The sequence below is a fragment of the Panthera uncia genome (assembly GCF_023721935.1).
Source record: "Panthera uncia isolate 11264 chromosome A1 unlocalized genomic scaffold, Puncia_PCG_1.0 HiC_scaffold_17, whole genome shotgun sequence".
Taxonomy (NCBI): domain Eukaryota; kingdom Metazoa; phylum Chordata; class Mammalia; order Carnivora; family Felidae; genus Panthera; species Panthera uncia.
The window spans coordinates 24,689,469-24,713,113 of record NW_026057577.1 but is presented as its reverse complement, the minus strand read 5'-3'; the positions used below and the strand labels follow the sequence as shown (position 1 = coordinate 24,713,113).

Genomic DNA, 23,645 nt, shown 5'->3' with positions numbered 1-23,645 from the left:
TGTTGTAGTATGAACTGTTTTGCACACTTGGTAGTTCATAGAAAAGAAAATGACATCAACAAAACTAACAGTATATTTGTGCCATAACAAATGGAAACGTTAACGCAAAGAACAACAGCAAGAATGTGTTTGTCTATCACTACTCATGACCTCACAGCTGCCACATTGACTTGTTTCTGCAGTCTGTAATTAGTTAAATACATATTCCTTAAAACATGTAAACACATGAAGTTTTTCTAAAAGTATGGTATTAATATTTTTAAATTACTTTCCAAAATTTGATACCAGCTATTTCTCACATATAGGAGACTACAGTCTACACTGCACTGTATTACTACTACACTATCGTCTACACTCTAGTTTGTAGTTCAAACTCTACTACAAAATAAGCTGGATGACCCTGAGCAAGGTTCTTAATCTTTCTAAACTCATCCTTTCTTCTAATTTAATGGGACCATAGTAGTACTTACCTCCAAGAATCACTGTGAGAAATCCATGAGAGAACTCAACCAAAGTTCTTAGCCTTGGGCCTTGCACATGCCAAGTGCTGGTAAATGCTAGCTATTATCATTACGCAAGCATATAATTAAGCTCATTGCCCTATATTTTTATACTGAGAAAATGGCTCATAATTGGCACCAAACGGGATGGTTTGAGTTCTACATCAAGATAGTATAATATGCAATTAAATGAACATTATTAAAGAGGCACTCACATTTCTTCTACCACCACTATGTGCCAGGTACAGTGCTTGATAACAAAGGAAGCTAAGAGAAATAAGGCTCAGACTAAGAACATCTTTACGGTTCAATGACATACAGTAAGCAAATAACTACTTTCAAAGTAGTATAACCATACTTCCTGGTTTGTCAGGAACACCTTTTATCCTGGCTTACTAGTTATTTGTGCCTCCTTTCATTCTCATGTGTCCAAGTTTGGACAATAAATTATGTGGTCACCCCTAACTAGAAGTATGTATGATGACACGCTCAGAATACAGGGAAGAAACCATCAGTTGTGTGTAAAGCTCTAAAGACTTACATTGCTCCTTGAAAGAAACATTTGAATTGGCCAAGTGGACCAAATGAAGGGGGAGAGATAGAAGGAAGATCTCATTTTTATTACTCCAAGTCAAAACCACAGAGCGTTTGCATACTTGTTAATAAACTTAGTAAATTCCCTTGACCAGTGTTAACATCGATTAGTTTGGTGATTTCATATTTTTTTCCTAAAGACATAACAGAACTACTCCAAGACACAAACAATATATAACACATATTCATTTCTTGATACAATAAATAGCTATTATGTACCCATGGTCTGTCTTTGATGTGATAGAAGATACAAAAAAATTGTATAAGACACAGCTAAGCTGCATAAGATCTAGTAGCAAACACCAAATATCTTAGGTAATAGTCAACAAGATAATGAGACACAGAGCACATGAAGTGGGACTTGGGGAGACTGAGAAAAATTGGGAACCACCTGGAACTTACTGAGAAAAGGGAACCTTACCAATTCAGAGAAGGATCATAATCCATGGCCCTTTCTGTGACTGAAGCAGCCAAAAAGGTAGAAGAACCTGAGACAAACTTGGCTTCACACTTTTACCCAGAGCTGCTCCTTGCTGATCATCAAACCACAAATATTCATTGAATGCCTGCTGTTTGCCAGGTAGCATACCAAGTGCTGTGGGAAAACTTAGTCTAAAGCATGGTCTTTGTCCTTAATGAAATGTCACACAGCAACATTTGAATAATTAGACACAGTACCCTTATGAATGTAGTTGAGGAGATCACTGAGGTCTGTATTGTCAGAAAAGGTTTCTTAGAGGGAAGGAATTCAAGGTGGGTCTCTGGGAAAGAGGGAGTCATATCAGTGTTTTCTAAACTGTGGATCGCATACCTCTGGTGGTATGAGGTATGATTTTAAGTGATATGCTTAACAGCAGCAGGGATGGAGGGGGTGAGAACGGGGAGAGGTAGTTTGGGGCACATGCATCTTCAACACAGCCTGAGATGTACAGTTGACCCTTGAACAACGCGGGGGTTAGAGGCATACTTGAAAATCCACATTTAACTTTTGATTCTCCCCAAAATGAACTAATAGCCTATTGTTGACAAGAAGTCTTGATGTGGAGAACAAAGACAAAAGAAAAAAAATTTAACTTCCTTACATCTTACAGCCCAGTGACAAGGACTTGAGATAGAGTGACCTTCCTCAAGGAGATTAGCTGCCTCGTTGTTAATACTTTGCTAAAGGCAAAAGGCAACCTCAGCTTGACATTATCCCAGCCTCCAGGATCCTGTATATCTCCTTTAACATATAAAAATCCCTTTGGAAACTTCCTTTATCTCTACCCCCACCCCCAGATATAGATAGATAGATAGATAGATAGATAGATATTAACATATATATATATATATGTGTTGATGTTTGTTTATTTTTGAGAGAGAGAGCATAAGTGGGGAAGGGGCAGAAAGAGAGGGAGACAGAATCTGAGGCAGACTCCAGGCTCTGAGCCATCAGCCCAGAGCCAGTCGCGAGTCTCAAACCCACAAACTGCAAGATCATGAACTGAGCCAAAGTCAAATGTTTATCCAACTGAGCCACCCAGGCATCCCTCAAGATATATATGTTGGCAATCATCCTTCAAACATATGGCCCACTGATGTACATGTGAAGGGTCTCACGACTAAGGTTTTACTAGACAGTAATAAATGACCTTCTAACAACAGCTAGCCCCTCAAGGTCCTGGAAACCTTGCTTCCAAATTCCTTAGAGACTTACACTATCCCTAACACCATTCCAACTTGAAAGTATATAATCAGCCACTTCTCACAACCCCAGTGCAGCTCTTTCTGCCCGTGGGTCCTGTCCCCATGTTTTAATAGAACCACCTTTTTTGCACCGAAGACGTCTCAAGAATTCTTTCTTGACCATTCGTTCCCAAACGCAACATTTCACATCATTACCTATAAGATAAACAGTTGATTAACACATATTTTGTATGTGATATGTATTTATATATGTATTTACATTGTATTCTTACAATAAAGTAAGCTGGAGAAAAGAAAATGTTATTAAGAAAAGATGAAGGAAGGGGAAATACATTATGGTACTGTACTGCATTTAATGAAAACAATCCGTGCATAAGTGGACCCACACAGTTCAAACTCCTGTTGTTCAAGAGTCAACTGTAATTGCATTACGGACCCTCAGTTCAAAACAAAAACCCCATATGAAACAAAACAAAAATAAAACAAAAAAAGCGTTAGGAATTATAATAAAAATGCCCCTGGGGACAACCAGAGAAGAAGAAAGGAGCCTTTTGAGAATAATTCTGCTACATCAGGTTAGAGACTACCAGTAACTAAGAATTACCTTTTCTTTTTTCTTACAGTGAACACTTACATATGGCAGGTAATTCAGATCTTGCCCATATAATAGTGAGAAAAGTTTCCTCTATACATTTGTTAATGTTAAAAATATGAGTCAGCTAAAAGGAACCTCTCAAGTAAACAACAGTAGCAATAAAGAGAAAGGGGATGTGTCACTTAGGAGAGCACAAAGTTGGGCAAGCAAAACCTCAGTAATTGGCATTTCGTTAAAGGGGAGTTCCCAAGAAGAGCAAGAGCCACAGTGGATTTTGAGCTGAGTATTGGCAGGTTGGCATATGAGAGTGGGGAAAGAAAGAGTCCAAAAGGCAGGTTTCCAAGAGAGACTGAGGTCTGCACTGTGCTGGGGGGAGGGGACTACTCCCTGCACCTTGAGGAGGCTCTTTGGCTCAGAGGAACCAGCAGAATTGGCCCCAGTGACCTGTTAGGAAGACATTCAGAAGGCACCAGTGGGACTCCCACCTCCATGGTTTCCTAGGGCTTCAGCAAGAGGGGACATAGAAGCTCCAACATACCTTAAAATGTCTGGACACCACTGCCCTTAAAACTGATGGGTCAGAAATGTTATAATTCCACCTAACACAGAGATCTACTTGTTGCTTTCACAAAGAAAGGGTTTTATATATATAATTTTTTTAATGTTTATTTATTTTGAGAGAGAGAGAGAGAGAGAGAATAGGGGAGGGGCAGAGAAAGAGAGAATCCAAGGAGGCTCTGATGATGTCATTGCAGAGCCCAACATGGTGCTCAATCTCATGAACTGTGAGGTCACGACCTTAGCTGAAACCAAGAGTCAGACACTTAACCCACTGAGCCACCCAGGCGGCCCTCACAAAGAAAGTTCATGATGAGTAAGATTTGAGGGTAAAATTGGAAGAAAGGGAAGGTAATACACCAGGATCTTTCACAACCAATTCTCATTCCTTCCCTGGCAAATGTTACTACCTGAAAGAAATTAAGCTCTTGCTTTTGTCCCTGTGACTAGCTAAGCTAAGTAGCTGGCAGAATTCTGATACTTTGCTCTGTGCCACTGCCACTGTGGTAGCATACATGCCCTATATAATCCCTAGGACTATAGTGGGCAGACTGATGAAAATAGATCACCCACTCCCCCCAATATTCTATGCCCTCATTCCTGGACCTGTGGCTAGGATGAGATAGTCCCATGATTATGTTATGTTATATGTCATAGTTGACCTGAACAGAAGATACTCTGGGTGAGTCTCATCTCACTACAAGAACCCTTAAAGCAGAGAGTTTTCTACCACTAGTGGCAGAAGGAGAAGTCAAAGAAATTGAACTCATGAAAGAGACTTGATGAACCATTACTGGCTTGAAGATAGGGTAAGGGGTGGGCACATGACAAGGAATAGAATCAGTCTCTAGAAGCAGGGAATGGCCCTTGGCTGACAGCCAGCAAGGAAACAGGGATCTAAGTCTTATATCGACAAGGAGCATGAACACTGCCAACAACAATAATGTGCTTGGAAGCAGATTTTTCTCCCAGAGTCTCCAGATGAGAGCTCAGACTTGCAGGCACCTTGATTTCAGCCATGTGATACTGTGAGCAGAGAATTCAGCAATGACTTGCTGGACTTCTGACCTACAGATAATATGAGCTAATAAATGGGTGTTGTCTTAAGCCACTAATAGTAATTTGTTACGCAGCAATAGAAAACAAAACCACTGTTCACTGAATTAACTCTTCTCTAGACAGGATGTGAGGTGGTCCTCCAGCCTTGAGTGTATCTGAGTTTCCACTCTATGGTCAATTCACAAGACAAATAGATCAATACTCAGGCATTAGTAAACAATTCTGGGTTATTTACGATTATATAGGGAGGAGAACCACGGGAAAAGACTGGAATCTCTGATAATTTGGCATATGAGGGACTTAAGTTTTATTTTCATTTGGGTAAAAAAGAAAATCAGATCTTATTTTGAAGTAATTGGCTGGTAAGACCTCATAACAGTGGGTGATATTAGAATTTCTGGTAGCATATGGTGCCAGTCTCTGAAAAGGAAAGGCATTTTAGAGAGTTCTCTAGTAAAAAGAGAATGATGTCTGAAGTCAGGCAGATATGATTAAGTTTTATTGACAGACAGCTGAGTGTCTGATCATGGGCTTGTAGGAAATTTTTTAAACTCTTTGAGCCCCAGTCTACCTATTTTAAAAGAGGAACAATACTTATCTCATAAGATTTGGGGAGAATTAAACGAAATTTAGTTCATGTAAAATCTCAGTGCCTGCAGCACAGCAGACTATCAATTAATTTGTCCCCTCTATTGGAGTGGAAATTTTTTCGCAACTTCCTTGTAATGTTTTTAAAGTAAAAGTAACTAAATTATAGCATATACTAGAGTAATGCTATCTTACAGAAATATAATGCATGCTACACATGTAATTTCAAACTTTCCAGTAGCCACATAAAAATAGTAAAAATAAGCATATAAAATTAATTTTAATAATATGCTGTTTAACCCAATATGTAAAAATACTGTCATTTCAACATGCAACCAATATAAAACTGTATTAATGATAAATTTTACTTTTAACTAATAAACTAAGCCTTCAAGGTTGTTTATATATTTGATACTTACAGCACATCTGAATTGAATATAGTCATGTTTCAAATGTTCAATTTTGGCATGTAGGTAGTGACTATGGTACTAGACAGCTCAAATATTTCAAAAAATTCTCCTTTATTCTTTCTTAATTCTAAAATAAACATGAATAGGTGATAAATAGATAATTATAGATGTATGAGAACACACATGCATATACATTACACTCTGGCATAAACTAAACAGGTGTTTTTTTGTGTGTTTTTTTTAAACCATCGGTTCTTAGTTACAATAGTTGCACTGCAATAAGAGAATTAAGGAATAAGTGGCTTTCTAATTTCAAATTCCAAAAATACTACAAATCAGAGCTATATAGCCAAAGTAAAGTAAGTACAGGCAACCATGATAGCCAGGTGAAAACAAAATCCTGTCTTGCACAAAAGAATACAGGTTGGCTTTTAAAGTAACTTTACTTGAGGGTTATATATTCATTTTCTTTGCTTTTTCTTTCAAGACACTGGACTAGACTTTTGGATTCTACAAAGCTTGTTTCTTCTTTCTAAGTCAGTATCTCCATTATTGAGAATGAGAACTAAAGCATATTGGAAATGGTGGGAAATAGGAGTAATACACAATAGCCACCTAAAGACTCAAAGAAAATCTGTAACACTTCTACTAGGATCTTCAAAGATGATTCAGACAGTGATCTTGCCCCTAGGGTGGATACCGTCAGGCAGGAAAAGAAGAAAAAAACCCCAAAAAACAAAAACCAACAGAACAAATTCAAACATGGGTAATACAAGGTACAACACTGAAAGAGACTGAGAGATACCAAAAAACATACCATGAGTATATATAAGAACAAAATCCTATTCAGTGGCAGTGAGGGAAGGTTTCCTAGATAGGTATCCTACACGAGAGATTTTTTTTTTAATCTTTTTATTTTTAAAGATTTTATTTTTAAAGATTTTAAAAATCTTTTTATTTTTGAGAGAGACAGAGAAAAAGGGAGAGCGGGGGAGGGGCAGACAGAGAGAGAGAGAGAGAGAGACAGAGACAGAGACAGAATTCGAAGCAGGCTCCAGGCTCTGAGCTGTCAGCACAGAGCCTGACACGGGGTTGCAAATCATGACCTGCAAATCATGACCTGAAACAAAGTCGGCTGCTTAACCAACTGAGCCACCCAAGGGCCCCAAAAATGGTTTTTAAAGAATAGTTAATAGGGCTCCATGTAATTCAACAGATATATGCTGCCTACCTACTGTGCAGCAGGTCCCATAGAAAGCAATAGAGCTACAGTGATGGAGGTCTACGCTTAAGCTGTTGGGCTGGGGATGGAGAATAGTGGAAGAAAAGCAAAAACCAGAAAAATGTCACAGCTGTGGATCCTAACAGCTCTTGGCTCTTCATACCACCTCTGACAGCCCCTTGTCTCTGAACTCTTCCCAAGTTCTGCCTCTTGTACCCACAAACAATTTCTGGCTTCTTTTCTGTTTCTGACCCTCCACGTACAATCAGACTCTTGGTCTTACCTTGTCCGCAGGCCAGCCTGGCTGTGGGGTAAGTGTTTCATCTCTGACCCCTGCCCTGCAGCCACATGCAGACTCTGCCCACCCTTGCTCTGGCTCTAGCTGTAGTCAGGAAGCTGCTGAATCAAGAAGCTGTCACCACAGCTTCCGGCTCCAGCTTTACTCTAGCGTGAAGAGGAAGTTGGGCAGAGTTAGGTAAGTATTATCACAGAGATAGTTTGGGTAGAAGACGTTTGACTCAGTCTGTAGGGATCCTATTCTTAAAAGATCAGATGCTTGAGAGGAATTATCCAAAAAAGAACGGAAGGATCCGATTTTTTGGCATGGAAGAACCAAACAAATGAAATCAGGGAGAGGTGAGAATGTGGTGCCTTTAGGTAACTAGGGAATGAGTGCAGGGTCAGAGAAAGGAGCCTCTTAGGCACAGAGACAAAAAGATGCTGCACCTGCACAATGACATTACACTGTACTAAGGAGTCTGGCTTTAGAATATGGAACAGAATATGATAGTAATAAGTAGGGCAGAAAGACAAAATGCATGAATGATATTGCTTTAAGAATAAAGTGTGTATATATGGCCATGTCGTTAAAGTATCACATATAACCTTTGAACTTCAAAATATTCCTGCTTCAATTACTTCCTTGATAAGCTCCATATAGCATTCGTCTGTAAAGGATAGTATGAGAAGAGTTGAAATGGAATTTTTTCAAGTTTATTTATTTATTTTGAGTGAGAGGGAGAGAGAATCCCAAGCAGACTCTGTGCTGTCAGCATGGAACCCAACATGGGGCTGGATCCCACCAACCATGAGATCATGACCTGAGCTGGAATCAGAGTTGGGCACCTAACCTACTGCACCACCCAGGCGCCCCAAAATGGAATTTATAGTACCTGCATGATTGTTTTATATTCATCTGTGTGTTTTTAATAAATCATCAGTATTGCAGGGATTGATTTCTTCCTGGTTTATTTTCCATTACTATGAACAGTTTTGTATTTACAGTATCTCCTTATGAACAGAAATTGCACACACGTGAGATTCAACGGGCACTGTCAATTCAGTGAGTTATTCTGCTATTCATATATTGTCTCCAAGACCATTTTCCCCCATTTTTCTCTTCTCTCATAATAAAGAATTGCATATTCTACTTTATTAAAAAGTAGATTAAATGGGGGCGCCTGGGTGGCTCAGTCGGCTAAGCGTGACTCTTGATTTCGGTTCAGGTCGTGATCTCACAGATCGTCGGTTTGAGCCCGGGGTCAGGCTTGTGGCTATCAGCCTGTCAGCACGGAGCCCACTTTAGATCCTCTGTCTTCCTCTCTCTCTTCCCCTCCCCCGCTCACTCTCTCTCTCTATTGAAAGATAAATAAAACACTAAAAAAAAATAGGAAAAAGGAGGTGGATACTTTAAAAGAGAAAGGAAATTAACTTTTTTGAGAGGAGAATGTTAACATTTTGATCATTTGACAACTTCATGGGAATTTCTTAAGTGGAAAAAACATAAAAGATTTTTAAAAAAGAATTTCCTTTGGTAAAAAGAATGATCTCCACAGTGATTTCTTGGTTTAGAAAAGTGAAAAGAACTAAAGGAGCTTTTTGCAGCTTTTTGCTCCAAGTAAGACCTGCCCAACATATTCTTTTGCTCACCAAGGAATAATTTCAGTCCTATTTCCATATTCCATGAACTAATAAATTATAAATCAGTAAGACAAATATATAAAATATTAAAATAAGTCATCTATTTGTTAAGAATTCTGACAAACAACTATAGCACTATTCATTATTTCTTCATTTGTTTTTATATTGTTTTCCTGCCTCTGTATATATTCTTTAAAGGGGATTTTTTAAATTAATGGACTTCTTTTTAGTAGTTTTAACTTTACAGAAAAAACTGAATGGAAAGTACAGAGACTTCCCATATAGCTCTCATCCCCCTAACCCTATTATTAACATCTTGCATTAGTATGGTATGTTTGTGTTATGGTAGGTATTTTTTATTTACTTATTAAAAAAAATTTTTTTTACATGTATTTATTTTTGAGAGACAGAGAGAGACAGAGCACCAGTAGGAGAGAGAAGGAGACACAGAATCCAAAGCAGGCTCCAGGCTCTGAGCTGTCAGCACAGAGCCCGACACAGGGCTCGAACTCACAAACTGCGAGATCATGATCTGAGTGGAAGTCGGACGCCTTACCGACTGAGCCACCCAGGTATCCCTTTTTTTAATTTTTTAATGTTTATTATTTATTTTTGAGAGCAAGAGAGCGCACAAGCGGGGGAGGGGCAGAGAGAGAGGGAGAAACAGAATCTGAAGCAGGCTCTAGGCTCCGAGCTGTCAGCACAGAGCCCGATGCGGGGCTCAAACTCACAAACCGTGAGATCATGACCTGAGCCAAAGTCAGACGCTTAACTGACTGACGCACCCAGATGCCCCTTTGATAGGTATTTTTTCAAAAAATTTTTAAACTTTTCTCTACAGAGGTGTTGGATATTTTCCATTAGATTTATTCCTACAGACTTGATATTCTCCAATATTACCACAAATAGTTTCTTCTCTTTTATTACTCTTTCTAGGTATTTGGTGCTAGTATATAGAAATAAAACTAACTTTTGTCTACACCTGACATCTTATCAATTTGTGGATTATTTTGGGTTTCTCATATAAACAGAATCAATTGCAAATACTGACCATCTTATTTCCTTCTTCTTCTAATCTACACTGATTAGAACCTCCAATACAAGACTTAACAGAAAAGATGATCTTTCTCTAATTTGTTTTTTTTTTAATTTTTTAAATGTTTATTTATTTTTGAAACAGAGAGACAGAGAGAAAGGGTGAGACAGAATCTGAAGCAGGCTCCAGGCTCTGACCTGTCAGCACAGAGCCCGATGTGGGGCTCGAATTCACGAACCGTGAAATCATGACCTGAGCCAAGGTTGGACGCTTAACCGGCTGAGCCACCCAGGTGCCCCTCTCATTCTTGTTTTTAAAAGGAATGCTTCTAATATTTGCTCACTTAGAACGATGATTGCTTTGGGTTACCTATAGATAACGTTAATCACATAAAGGAAGATGAGGAAGTAGATACAACACACATGTAATTGGTATATAATTGGTATCCTCAAAGATATGAACCCCCTCCCAAAAAAGGACCATCTTAAGTAAAGACATAAATCAAGAAAACTTTTTGTCTAGATAAAAGGCCACTTATCTTTTACTCTACTATGAACCAACTAACACGAGACATATCCTAGCAAAAATGTTACTGAGCATCAACGGTAAAGAAAGAAAATTTTGGTTTGCCAGGTAAAAGTGTAAGTCACAATGACTGTGTTTCTGATTTCTTCATAGCCTTGTTTTGAAGTCAGTAAAATGATGTCCTCAAAGAACTCAACATCCTCAAGGGAAGAAAGTGTGACTCAAGAATTTTTATGCCTGGTAAATTACTCCTAGGTATAAAAGCAATAGAAGTACAATTCTGAATACAGAAAAATTCAGGGAGTTCTTCTTCAACAAACTACTTCAGAATTTAATTTCAGCCAACTGAGAGATAAATGGAGAAACTGGCAAAAGGACAAAGTATGCAATAGTGAATTCATTTAACTGTGAAAACAGAATAAAATAAAAGTTTGTGGTTAAAGAAAAAATATATAAACATCATAAACTCTAACGTTAAAATAATGTTACCTTTAACAAAAGTTGGTACAGGGAGAAAAAAACCATAGGCTCAAATTATATGTATAAGAAAATTCATTTGGCATTGGGTTTTTTTTTTAATGTTTACTTATTTTTGAGAGAGTCAGCATGAGTGGGGGAGGGGCGGAGAAAGAGGGAGACAGAGAATCCCAAGCAGGCTCTGAGCTGTCAGCACAGAGCCGGACGTGGGCCTCAACATTCACAAACTGTGAGATCATGACCTGAGCCAAAATCAAGAATCAGATGCTTAACCATCTGAGCCCACCCTTGGGCATTGGCACCAGGATTTTTAAAAATCCTTCCAGGAGATTCTACTATGCACCAAAATTTAGGAACCACTGCACAATGGGAATAATGACAGTCACTTTCCTGTTTAAGCCTCAGTTGTCCATGGGAAGTGCAGCAAACAATGTTGACTTCCACCTGTCCCAGGACTGTTGAACAGGGAGATAGCAGTGGTTACAATCCGTACAGTTAAATCAGAAATGAGGTAACTAAGTTTTTTTTCTTCTTCTTGGTATGACACATTGTTTTATCATAACAGTCTCAGCAAGAACAGGCTCTTATTGACTATGAATCTTGCCCATTGTTATAGAAGTCATTAACAAAGTTTACCCTGAATAAATCCACCCAGGATACCCTGTACCCAGAACATCCATATCACTCAGGAAGACAGACAAAAGAACAGTAAGCACAGTACAGACCTAAAATAAATACATAAGAAAACAAACAAACACCAGAAATAATCACCTGTAAGCTCTGGTATCCAGCAAATTCAAGAATATTTGGGGTCTCTTCTTTGGGATGAGAGTAGTGGGGAACTAATGGAACCTTGTTCTTTCTTTCCTGTACCCATAATTTTCTTATTCCATGCTGGGTTTGCTCATCAGCCTATTTGCTTGTCTGGGCTTTTGGTCCATAGAGGCAGCAAAATCAATTCCAGATATTTCTCTCAGCCCATCAGAATGGCTGCAATTCTGAGCCATTGGCAGCCAGTATCTTTGCTTTTCTTGTACATTTTCTCTGTAAACTATAGGAACAACTCCTGTCATCCCTTATTATCATTTCCCCTGTAATTCTGAACCACCAGCTTTAGCCATAAAGAATACATACACTCACATGTATGTTAGCTCTTTTGGTAGAAAAATTACCCAGAGTTTCCTTTCTGGAGTGAATCTACCTCTTTTAAGGGTGTCTTGCACACTTTCACATTTTGAAGACAGTAGATCTTGCTGCTGTTACATAACCCCTCAGGACTTAGAGCAGATTCCTCAGCAGGCCCTCTTGCTCCTGGGATCATGGAAATCTGTAGCCACTTCGTTCACTCCTAGGTTAGCAGACACCTTGGCCTTCTGACCCCTTGGGACTTAAGACACCTGGGCTAGCCTAATTTCCATTTTTGAAAATGTTCTTTCGTGTGCTCGAAATGTATGTTTTCTGCAGTTGTGAGTATAGTGTTTTCTACATTGCATTAAGTCAAGCTTGCAAGTTATATTGTTTAAATCTTCCTTACTTTTTCTGTTTTTTAAAAATATTTATTTATTTTATCCCTATCAAAAGAGGTGGATTATGTCACCAACTATGATTTTGATTTTGTCTAAGGTCTATTTTTGCCTCTTAAATGTGGGCCATGTTAAGTCTATAAAAATTTGGAATTTTATATCTTCCTGGAGATCTGGACCTGGACCTTTTTTTATGTTATTCTTTTTTATTTTAAGATTTTATCTTTAAACAATCTCCACACCCAACATGGAGCTCGAACTCACAACCCTGAGGTCAAGAGTCACGTGCCCTACCGACTGAGCCAGTCAGGTGTCCCTGGACCTTTTATTATTATTAAGTGTTTCTCTATCTCTAGTAGTAACTTTTCATTTTAAATCCTGATATTATTAAAGCTACATCAGCTTTCTTTTAGTCAGTACTTGCATGGTTTAATTTTTGGAATTCTTTTGCTTTAAGCTTCAAGATCTCTATTCAAAACAATGAGAGTTTAATGAAATTTAATTTGACAGCCATTTTACCACATTGAAACTCTCTGTCCACTGTTTTCTGGCTTCCATTGTTGTTGGGATCTAACTGTGGCTCCCTTAAACATATGCACTGCAGATATGTGGCTGGACAGCAGGAACTCCAGTCCAGAGCAACTGTTCCTAGATCAAAGTCCTCTTTCTCGTGGACTCAGATTATGAGCCTCCTGGGCTAACCCAGAAACACAAACTTGAGTTATCAGGAACTTTAATGTTGTTTTGACATTGGAACCTCTTCACTTTCACCAAGAATTTTTGCTTCAGAGATGAATAAGTACTGAGATCAAGATTGGCTACATAATTTATGTGTCTTGTACAAAATGAAAATGCGAGGCTCCTTTTTAAAAAATAGTAGGAATAAAATAAACCCACGATTATATGATCAATTGATCTTTGACAAAGGAGGCAAGAATATGCAGTGGGAAAAAGTCTCTTTGGCAAATGGTGCTGAGAAAGCCATTAGAGCTACATGTAAGAGAATGAAACTGGACCACTTTCTTACACTATAAACAAAAATAAACTCAAAATGGATTAAGGACCTAAAGGTGAGACCTTAAACCATAAAAATCCTAGAAGACAGCAAAGGCAGTAACTTCTCTGACATGAATCATAGCAACTTCTTTCTAGAGATGTCTCCCAACACAAGGGAAACAAAAGCAAAAATAAACTATTGGGACTACATCAAAATAAAAAGCTTCTGCACAGCATAGGAAACAATCAACAAAACTAAAAGACAACCTACTGAATGGGAGAAGATATTGGCAAATGATAGGTCTGATAAACAGTATCCAAAACATATAAAGAACTTATAAAACTCAACACCAAAAAACCCAAATAATCTAATTAAAAATGGGCAGAAGACATGAACAGACATTTCTCCAAAGAATACATACAAATAGCCAACAGACCCATGAAAATATGTGCAACATCACTTATTGGGGAAATGTAAATCAAAACCACAATGAGATTTCACCTCACATCTGTCAGAATGGCTAAAATCAAAAAAAAAATGGGGCCCTTGGCTGGCTCAATTGGTGTAACATGTGACTCTTGGTCTCGGGGTTGTGAGTTCAAGCCCCATGTTGGGCTTGGAGCCTACTTAAAAAAAGTAAAAATAGGGGCGCCTGGGTGGCTTGGTCGGTTGAGCATCTGACTTCGGCTCAGGTCATGGTCTCACGGTCCGTGAGTTCGAGTCCCATGTCGGGCTCTGTGCTGACAGCTCAGAGCCTGGAGCCTGTTTCAGATTCTGTGTCTCCCTCTCTCTCTGCTCCTCTCCTGTTCATGCTCTGTCTCTCTCTGTCTCAAAAATGAATAAACATTAAAAAAAAAATTTAAAAAAAAAGTAAAACTAAAAATGAATAACTAAAAAAAATACAAGAAACAACAAATGTAGACAAGGATGTGGAGAAAAAAGAACACTTGTGTACTGTTGAAGGGTATGCACACTGGTGAAGATACTACAGAAAACAGCATAGAATCTCCTCAAAAACTAAAAAGAGAACTACTCTATGAGCCATTAATTGCACTACTGGATATTTACCCAAAGAATATGGAGACACTAATTTAAAAAGATACATGCACCCCTATGTTTAGTGCAGCAGCATTATTTACAATAGCCCAGTTATGGAAACAGCCCAAGTGTCCATTGACTAATGAATGGATAAAGAAGATGTGGCAACATTACTCAGCCATAAAAAAGAATAAAATCTTGCCATTTGCAAACACATGGATAGAACTAGAGAGTTTAATACTAAGCAAAGTAAGTCAGTCAGACAAAATAAATACCATATGATCACACTCATATGTGGAATTTAAGTAACAAAACAAAAAAGCAAAGGAAAAAAAGAGAAACAAACCCAAAAACCAGACTCTTAACAATAGGGAACAAACAAATGATGACAGAGGGGAGGTTGGTGGGGAGGATGGGTGAAATAGGTGATGGGGATTAAGAGTATGCTTATCATGATGAACACTGAGTAATGTATAGAAGTGTTGAATCATTATATTGTATACCTGAAACTAATATAACAACTGTATGTTAAGTACACTGCTTTAAATTTTTTTAATAATATAAAATAATAAAATAATAAATAAATAAATACATACATACATACATAAATACATAAATAAATAAAGGGGTGCTTGGGTGGCTCAGCTGGTTAAGCGTCTGACTCTTGATTTAAGTTCAGGTCAGGATCTCATGGTTCCTGGGATTGAGCCCCTGATTGGGTTCTAGGCTGACAGTGTGGAGCCTGCTTGTGATTCTCTCTCTGCTCTCTTTCTCCTCCTCCCCTTCTCTCTCTCAGAATAAATAAATAAATTTAGAAAGAAGGAAAAGAAAGAAGGAAAAGAAAGAAAGAAAGAAAGAGAAAGAAAGAAAGAAAGAAAGAAAGAAAAAAAACCAAGACAGCAATAGCAGAACATTAAACCAAGTTCAGGATCCTTCTGAACAGGGGAACCTGTGTTACTGCACTGGCTGCACACTGAAGACACTGGCCTGTATAAGCCAGATCCTGCTTGTTGGTCCGATCGATTACTCTTCCGCACCAACACAGCCATTTGTTCCACTAGGACTTCAGTGAAATTCAAAGGAAAAGAAAGCTGATCACAAGACATGAGTTGTAAAACTTTAGAAATTCATAACCTTCTTGCAAACATATATACGCTTTTTCTAGAAATAATATATAAATGAATGAATTCTTATAACTCTCAGTTCTTGACTTCAGAAGACAACTTAACCCTAATTATAATAAGCAAGCAGAAGTGTAAGAGAGTAAAGAGACTCATATGAATGAGATCTGCGAAGAGTTCCTAGCAGAGGGTTTAGAGTTATGCTTCGTCGCACTTTACTGATACTTCTTACAAAGTCCTAAAATAAATGGTTAATAGAAATCCAATATACAGTTTGAGAGATAACCAGGCAAAAATAAATATACAAAGGTTAGAAGTAGAGAGACTCAATACTGCTACGTCTATGAAAGAACAAAATGGAAAAGTAGTTTATATTCTAAGCTAAGCAGAACATAATAAAAATCCATAAGATGAATTTTGAAATTCATAAAAATGTTGCATAAAACATAAAGAAATGTTTAAAATCTGTAACTGAGTCTATAAGAAAGAAAAATTCATAGGTGCCAGAAATGAAAAAGGACTCATTTCTGCTTTGGGAAGTGTGTTAACTGATACTAAGGCAGAATACTGGATCTAAATATTGACCCTATTAGCTAGAGACTGGAGTTTAATCATCATAGGAGAACATAACATAACAGTTTTGGCCATTTCAAAGCGGGGATATAGAACTGATACTTCCTATAAAAAGAAATGACGTGTGGAAGGGTTTCCCCTTTGGGTAGACAAACTCTATCAAATCAGAGAAACATCAAGGAAGTAAGCTCTGAGCAGGACTCTGGGATAGCGATCTCCACTCCCCCACCGAGAAACAAAATGTAAGTTAAGCCTCTCTCAGATGTGGAATCTGAATTTATTCTACCCCTATGGTGAGGGAACTCCTGGCCAAGACATTAATATTAAAGCTGGTGCTGGACCCCAGTGAAAAACACCCAGGGTGCCAGGCAGTAGCAAACTCCAAAGTGCTCTACAGGGATGCTTCTTCAGCAGTGGTCACATGAATTTTGTACTCAAGATACACGGTAAAAAAAAAAAAAAGACAAAACATATGACATTATGTCCACAGAAAAACAATAAACAGGAGTACAAGCAACCTGGAGAACTTACAGAAAAATATTTCTGCAAAATAATTCTTTCAAATGATTAAAAAAATGGAAGAAAATAAAAAAGTTTTAAATTACTGTTATTAATAATAGTAACAATAATGGATTTTTGAAGTTTACTTATTTATTTTTGAGGGAGAAAGATAGAGAGAGCATATGATCAGAGGAGGGGCAGAGAGAGAGAGAGAGAGGGAGAGAAAATCTTCACTGTCAGCATAAAACCCCCTACGGGGGACTTGATCCCATGACCTGAGCCCAAATCAAGAGTCAAATGCTTAACTGACTGAGCCACCCAGGCACCCCTCAATAATGAATTTTTAAGAGAAAAAATATTAAAGAAAAACAGTAAATAAAACTACAGTATAATATATATGAAAGACAATATGCAATTTTGATTTTAAAAATACATAATTTCGGGCGCCTGAGTGGCTCAGTTGGTTAAGTGTCTGGGACCTCAGCTCAGGTCATGATCTTGTGGTTCATGAGTTCGAGTCCTGAAGTTCATGAGTTGGAGCCCGACTCATGCTCTATCTCTCTCTTTCAAAAATAAATAAAAAACATTAAAAAATGTTTTTAATATACAATTTCCAGAAATGAAAACTAATGCTTTGAATTGAAAAGTTCAATTAAAGTACAGATTATACATAGCTGAAGAAAAAAACAGTAAAGTGGATAATGGAGCAAAGCAAATTACTCAGGATATCATGAAATGATAAGATGGAAAATAAGAATGAGTGGTTAAGAGACAGGAAGGCTAGGGGCACCTGGCTGGCTCAGTCGGTAGAGTGTGTGACTCTTGATCTTAGGGTTGTGAGTTTGAGCCCTACGTTGGGTGTAAAGATTAAGGAGAAAAAAAAGACACATGAAGGATAGACTGAAAGGCCTAACATAGACTGAAAGGATTTTTAGAGTGAATAGGGATAATATAAGAGAGGATGTATATGAAAATACAATGGCTGAGAATTTTCCAGAAATGATGAATATAATAAATTCTGAAATCAGAAGAGAGTGGAGACTGGAGAAGAATAAATAAAAACAAATCCACATCTGCACTGTAGATGATACTGCAGTGATACCTACCACTTCAGTGATACCACAAAATGCATAGATTAAAAGGAAACCCCTACGGCAAACTTGAGAAAAGATGGAGACTACAAAATACATTTTTTTTAAGTTTATTTATTTATTTTTGAGAGAGAGAGTACAAGTGGGAGAGGGCAGAGAAACAGAGAGACATAGACACAGAATTGAAAGCAGGTTCCAGGTTTTGAGCTGTCAGCACAGAGCCCAACACAGGGCTCCCACTCACAAACCATGAGTCATAACCAGAGCCGAAGTTGTACGCTTAACCGACTGAGCCACCTAGGCTGCCCTACAAAATACTTTAGAAAGAAAGAAAAATCTGAAAGACAGACTGGAAAAATGATTTCATTGATAACAGATATATCAGCAGCAACTATAGAAACTGGAAAACAATAAATAATACTTTCAAAGTGCTGAATGGAAAGAACTGTCAGAACAGAATTCTGTCAAGTGAAACTATCGTTCACAAATGAAGGAGAAATAGACATTTCAGACAAACCGATTAACGCAGGCTGCCTCTTACAGACTCTCAGGAAAAGAACTGTCTTAATAAAAAGAAACTTGAACTAAGGCAGAGTGAGAGGCAAGAAACAATAGTGATAGTGATCACATGACTAAAAATGTTGACCTAACAAAACAGCAGCAAAAATGACCAATTTGATGTTTAAAATAGGTGATGTCCCCCTCCCTCCTCCAAAATTAGGTTACATATTTTTGAGAGCCAGATGGGCTTAATGTAAAGTTTACATGGACAAATAAACCAGAACAGTTGGGAAAATTATGATATAGGAGAGCAACGAATGGGAGCTCTCTCTACAAGACAGCCAGCCAAACACTTTTATGAAGATTACATGAGAATAATGTGGTCTGGCATCTGAATACACAGATATATCAGTAGAACAAGATAGAAAACATGAAAACTGCTGTTGTGACGTGTGTTGGAATTCAGCATAGGTGGTCTCCAATTTACAATGGTTCAATTTAAAATTTTTTGACTTTATGATGGACTTTATGAAAAATCTCCTGAGTTTCCAGGAGAAATCATACTTCAGATTTTCAATCTTGGTCTTTTCCTGGGAGAGCGATATGTAGTAGGGTAATTTGTTGTGATGCTGGGCAGGGACAGTGAGTCACAGCTTCCAGGCAACCACGTGATGATCATGAGAGTAAGGAAACGATATACCTATAAGCATTGTTTTTCACTTCATTACAGTATTCAATAAATTATGACATATTCAGCACTATATTGTAAAATTGGCTTCGTGCTAGATGATTTTGCCCCACTGTAGGCTAATGTAAGTGTTCTGAGCACAGTTAAGATAGGCTAGGCTAAGGTATGATGCTCAGTAGGTTAGGCAGAGTACATTCATTTTCATTTTCTGGTATTTTCAACTCACAATGAGTTTATTGGGACATAACCCCATCATAAGTTAAGGAAGTTCTATATATGACAAAGGTAGAACTTCAAGTCTTGTGGAAAAGATAGATTAGGCAAAAATCTGTTAGAGTAACTGGTAGATGTCAGGGAAAAAATAAATTTAATCTCTACCTACCTAAAACTAAAATAAAATCTAAGTGGATCAAAACCTTAAATGTAAAAAATTAAAACTATAAAATTACTGTAAGGAAATATAAAAGAATATTTATTAAAAATCTTGAAATGGGGGGCGCCTGGGTGGCTCAGTTGGTTAAGCATCTGTCTTCAGCTCAGGTCATGATCTCACGGTTTGTGAGTTCAAGCCCCGCGTTGGGCTCTGCGCTGACAGCTTGGAACCTGGAGCCTGCTCTGGATTCTGTGTCTCCCTCTCTCTCTGCTCCTCCTCCACTCACGCTCTGTCTCTCTCTGTCTCAAAAATAAATAAAACATTAAAAAAATTTTTTTTTTAAATCTTGAAGTGGTTAAGACTTTTCTAAGAGTGATTAAAAAAAAAACCAGAAGGGGCGCCTGGGTGGCGCAGTCGGTTAAGCGTCCGACTTCAGCCAGGTCACGATCTCGCGGTCCATGAGTTCGAGCCCGGCGTCAGGCTCTGGGCTGATGGCTCGGAGCCTGGGGCCTGTTTCCGATTCTGTGTCTCCCTCTCTCTCTGCCCCTCCCCCGTTCATGCTCTGTCTCTCTCTGTCCCAAAAATAAATAAAAAACGTTGAAAAAAAAATTTTTTTTAAAAAAAACCAGAAACTGTAAAATAAAATATTGATAAACTTACCACATATAAAACCAAAAATTCCTGCACAGAAAAATAGAAACAAAAACAAAAGAAAACAAAAAAACCTCCCCCCAAATCCCATAAAAACATTGAAAGAGAAATGACAGTCTGGGAAAAAAATCTTACAATTCGTATCACAAACAAAAGAAAAAAACCAACAATTGTATAGAGAAATGGGCATACGATGTGAAATGACAGTTCACAGAGAAGGAACTATCGATGATTCTTAATATATGAAAACATACAAAAAGACTTTTGACTTGAGTCACAGTAAAAGAAATGCAACTTAAGACTCCAGTAAGATGGATTCTCTACCTATCTGATTTGTAAACAACACAAGAGTTGCTAACACACTGTTAACAAGGGTATGGAGAAATCTTCTTTCAAAATATATATTACTGGTAAAACCATAGTTGATGAAGCTGAAGGTAATCAGATATAGGTAAATCCTAGTTGCTGCTTCAAATAAACCCCACAATTTTATTTACTTAACAGAAGTGTATTTCTTGTACATGAAACAGTCCACTGGGATTTCCTAGTAGTGGGAGCAGGTGATGGGGGGAGGGATGTGTAGGGAAAGAGGTTTGATTCATGAATTCACTCAGGGATCTAGGTTGATGGTAATTCTGTCCTCTCCAACAGGTAGCTTTAAAGTTGCCCTGATATCAATATCCAGTCAAAAGCAGAAAGAATTTAGAGAACTGTACGTGGTAAATATCTTAGCTTGGGCTGCTTTAACAAAATACTATAGACTAGGTGACTTAAACAAAATAATTTTTTCCCTCATAGTTCTAGAAGCTGGAAGCTTGAGATCAGGGTGCCAGCATGGTGAAAGCCCTTGTCCGGGTTGCAGAAAGCTAATTTCTTGTATGCCTGAAAGAGAGCAGGCTAGGTCCTCTGTCTCTTCTTACGTGGGCATGAGTCCTGTTCATGAGGGTTCCACCTTCATGACCTAATTATCCCCAAAGGCTCCACCTCCAAATACTATTACACTGAGATTAAGGTTTAAATTTAATATATTTTTTTGAGAATTTTTAAATGTTTATCTATTTTTGAGAGAGAGATAGAGCGTGAGTGGGGGAGGGGCAGAGTGAGAGGGAGACACAGCATCTGAAGCAGGCTTCAGGCTCCTAGTTGTCAGCACAGAGCCAGATGAGGGGCGTGAACTCACAAGCCATGAGATCATGACCTGAGCCAGTCAGACACTTAACTGACTGAGCCACCCAGGCACCCCTGAGATTAGGGTTTAATTTTGGGTATTTACATTCAGTCCATAACAGTAAGCTTTTTTTTTTTTTTTTTATTTTCACTCGCTTAATTGAAATGTACCAAATGTCCTTTCAAATTGCAATTTAAATGGTATACATGGGTGTTATAAACTCTTTGAATAAACTTTAAAAACTGAGGTTATAGTTGCTATATAACATTACATCAGTTTCAGGTACATGATATAATGATTCAATATTTGTATATACGGTGAAATGATCACCATTTTAAGTCTAGCTACCTCCCTCATCACACAAAATTACAGATTTTCTTTTCTAGTCATGAGAACTTCTAAGACTTAATCTCTGAGCAACTTCAAATATGCCATGCAATATTATTATTACAGTCACCATGCTGTACATTATATCCCCATGTCTTACTTATTGTATAACTGGAAATTTGTACCTCTTGACCCCTTTCACCCCAATTTTTGCCCACCCCCAAATGCCTTCCCTCTGGCAACCACCAATCTATTCTCTGTATCTATGAGTTCTATTTTGTTTGGTTTGTTCATTTTTTTTTCAAGATTCTACATACAAGTGAAATCATACAGTATTTGTGGTTCTCTTTATAACTTATTTCACTTAACATAATACCCTCAAAGTACATCTGTGCTGTCACAAATGGCAGGCTTTCATTCTTTTTATGGCTAAGAAGTGTGTGTGTGTGTGTGTGTGTGTACATACATATGTGTGATGTGTGTATGTGTGTGTGTGTGTGTATATATATATCACATCTTCTTTATCCATTTGTCCATCAATAAGCACTTAGGTTATTTCCATATCTTTGTAAATAATGCTGCTATACACATAGAGGTGCACTATCTTTTTCAAATTAGTGTTTTCATTTTCTTCAGACAAATACCCAGAAGTGGAATTGCTGGATCATATGGGAGTTCTATTTTTAATTTTTTTGAGGAACTTCCATACTGTTTTCCATAGCAGCTGCACTGATTTCCATTCCTACCAACAGTTTATGACGGTTCCCTTTTCTCCACATCCTTTTCCACACAGGGTCACCAACACTTTCGGAACAGGAAGTTTTAAGGGGGCAGCCATAGGAAAGCATTGAAATGCATTTGTAGAATAATTTGTTGAAATTAAGACGTACATGCTCTGTGATACATGCCCTTTGAGGAATTTATCCTACAGATATATACACATATATGCAAAATGATGTTTATGTAAATACGCTCACTTTAATATTGTTTTTAGTAGCAAAACATTAAGCAACCTGTAGGTGTTTGTGAAATACATTATGATACATGCATGTAATGGATATTATAATAATTATAAAGCCATTATATTATAACTTATTTATATGTGTAATATAAAATATATTTATAATATATTATAAATAATTATATACATTATTATAGGAATGAGAAAGTTGTATATTTACTGACATGAAATAATCTGGAAGAAGTATTTTTGGATGAAAAAACATGTAGAACAGTATGGGTTCTATACCACCATTTACATGAGCAAAGAAAATATTATGTACACACCTTATATGCTTGTCTATGAGTATTCTGCCTCCAGATGGATATACAAGAAACTGGTACGAATGGTTGCCTGCACAGAGGAGGGGGCCTTGAAGGCAAAAGACAGAGATGGGAAAAAATCTTTCACTGTATAGCTTTTTGTAGCTTCGAAAAAAATTGTTTTTACTATGTACAGCCTAGTCAAAACACAAGATATTTAGGGGTGCCTGGGTGGCTCAGTCAGTTAAGTGTCTGACTTGGGCTCAGATCATGATCTCACGGTTTGTGAGTTTGAGCCCCACATAGGGCTCTCTACTGTCTGCACAGAACCCACTTGGGATCCTGTCTCCCTCTTTCTGGCCCTCCCTTACTGGCATGTGTATTCTCTCTCTCTCTCTCTCTCTCTCTCTCTCAAATAAACATTTAAAAAAAAACCCAAGTTATTTAAAGATAAACCAAAATATAAGAGAACAATAATATGGAAGATGCTGGAAGTTAGGCAGAAACACAGTGATGAGGATTAGTTAGAAGGCAGGTAGACACAGTTTTAAAGCAGATCTTTTAAAGACATTTATGCAGGATACAAGTCCAAGTAACCACTAACAAAACAGACATAAAATGTATAATTCTGAAATAGAGTTGGGGTAAAGAAAAGTTGTG

The 23,645-nt window shown here is 37.7% G+C and overlaps 1 protein-coding gene across 3 annotated transcripts in view; it reads right to left on the bottom strand.

The window, feature by feature from the left end:
- Positions 1-7,602, bottom strand: part of CDC42SE2 (CDC42 small effector 2) — a 130,883-nt gene extending 123,281 nt beyond the window's left edge. The window contains exons 1-2 of one of the 3 annotated variants that reach the window (XM_049648472.1): positions 7,496-7,586; positions 2,901-2,975 (exon numbers count right to left, since the gene is read on the bottom strand). The gene's annotated coding sequence lies outside the window, so the exon portion shown is untranslated. Of the gene's footprint in view, positions 1-715; positions 768-2,900; positions 2,976-7,495 lie in introns of all 3 variants that reach the window. The other 2 variants (XM_049648473.1, XM_049648471.1) reach the window with 2 other exon arrangements.
- Between the last annotated feature and the right edge of the window lie 16,043 nt (positions 7,603-23,645).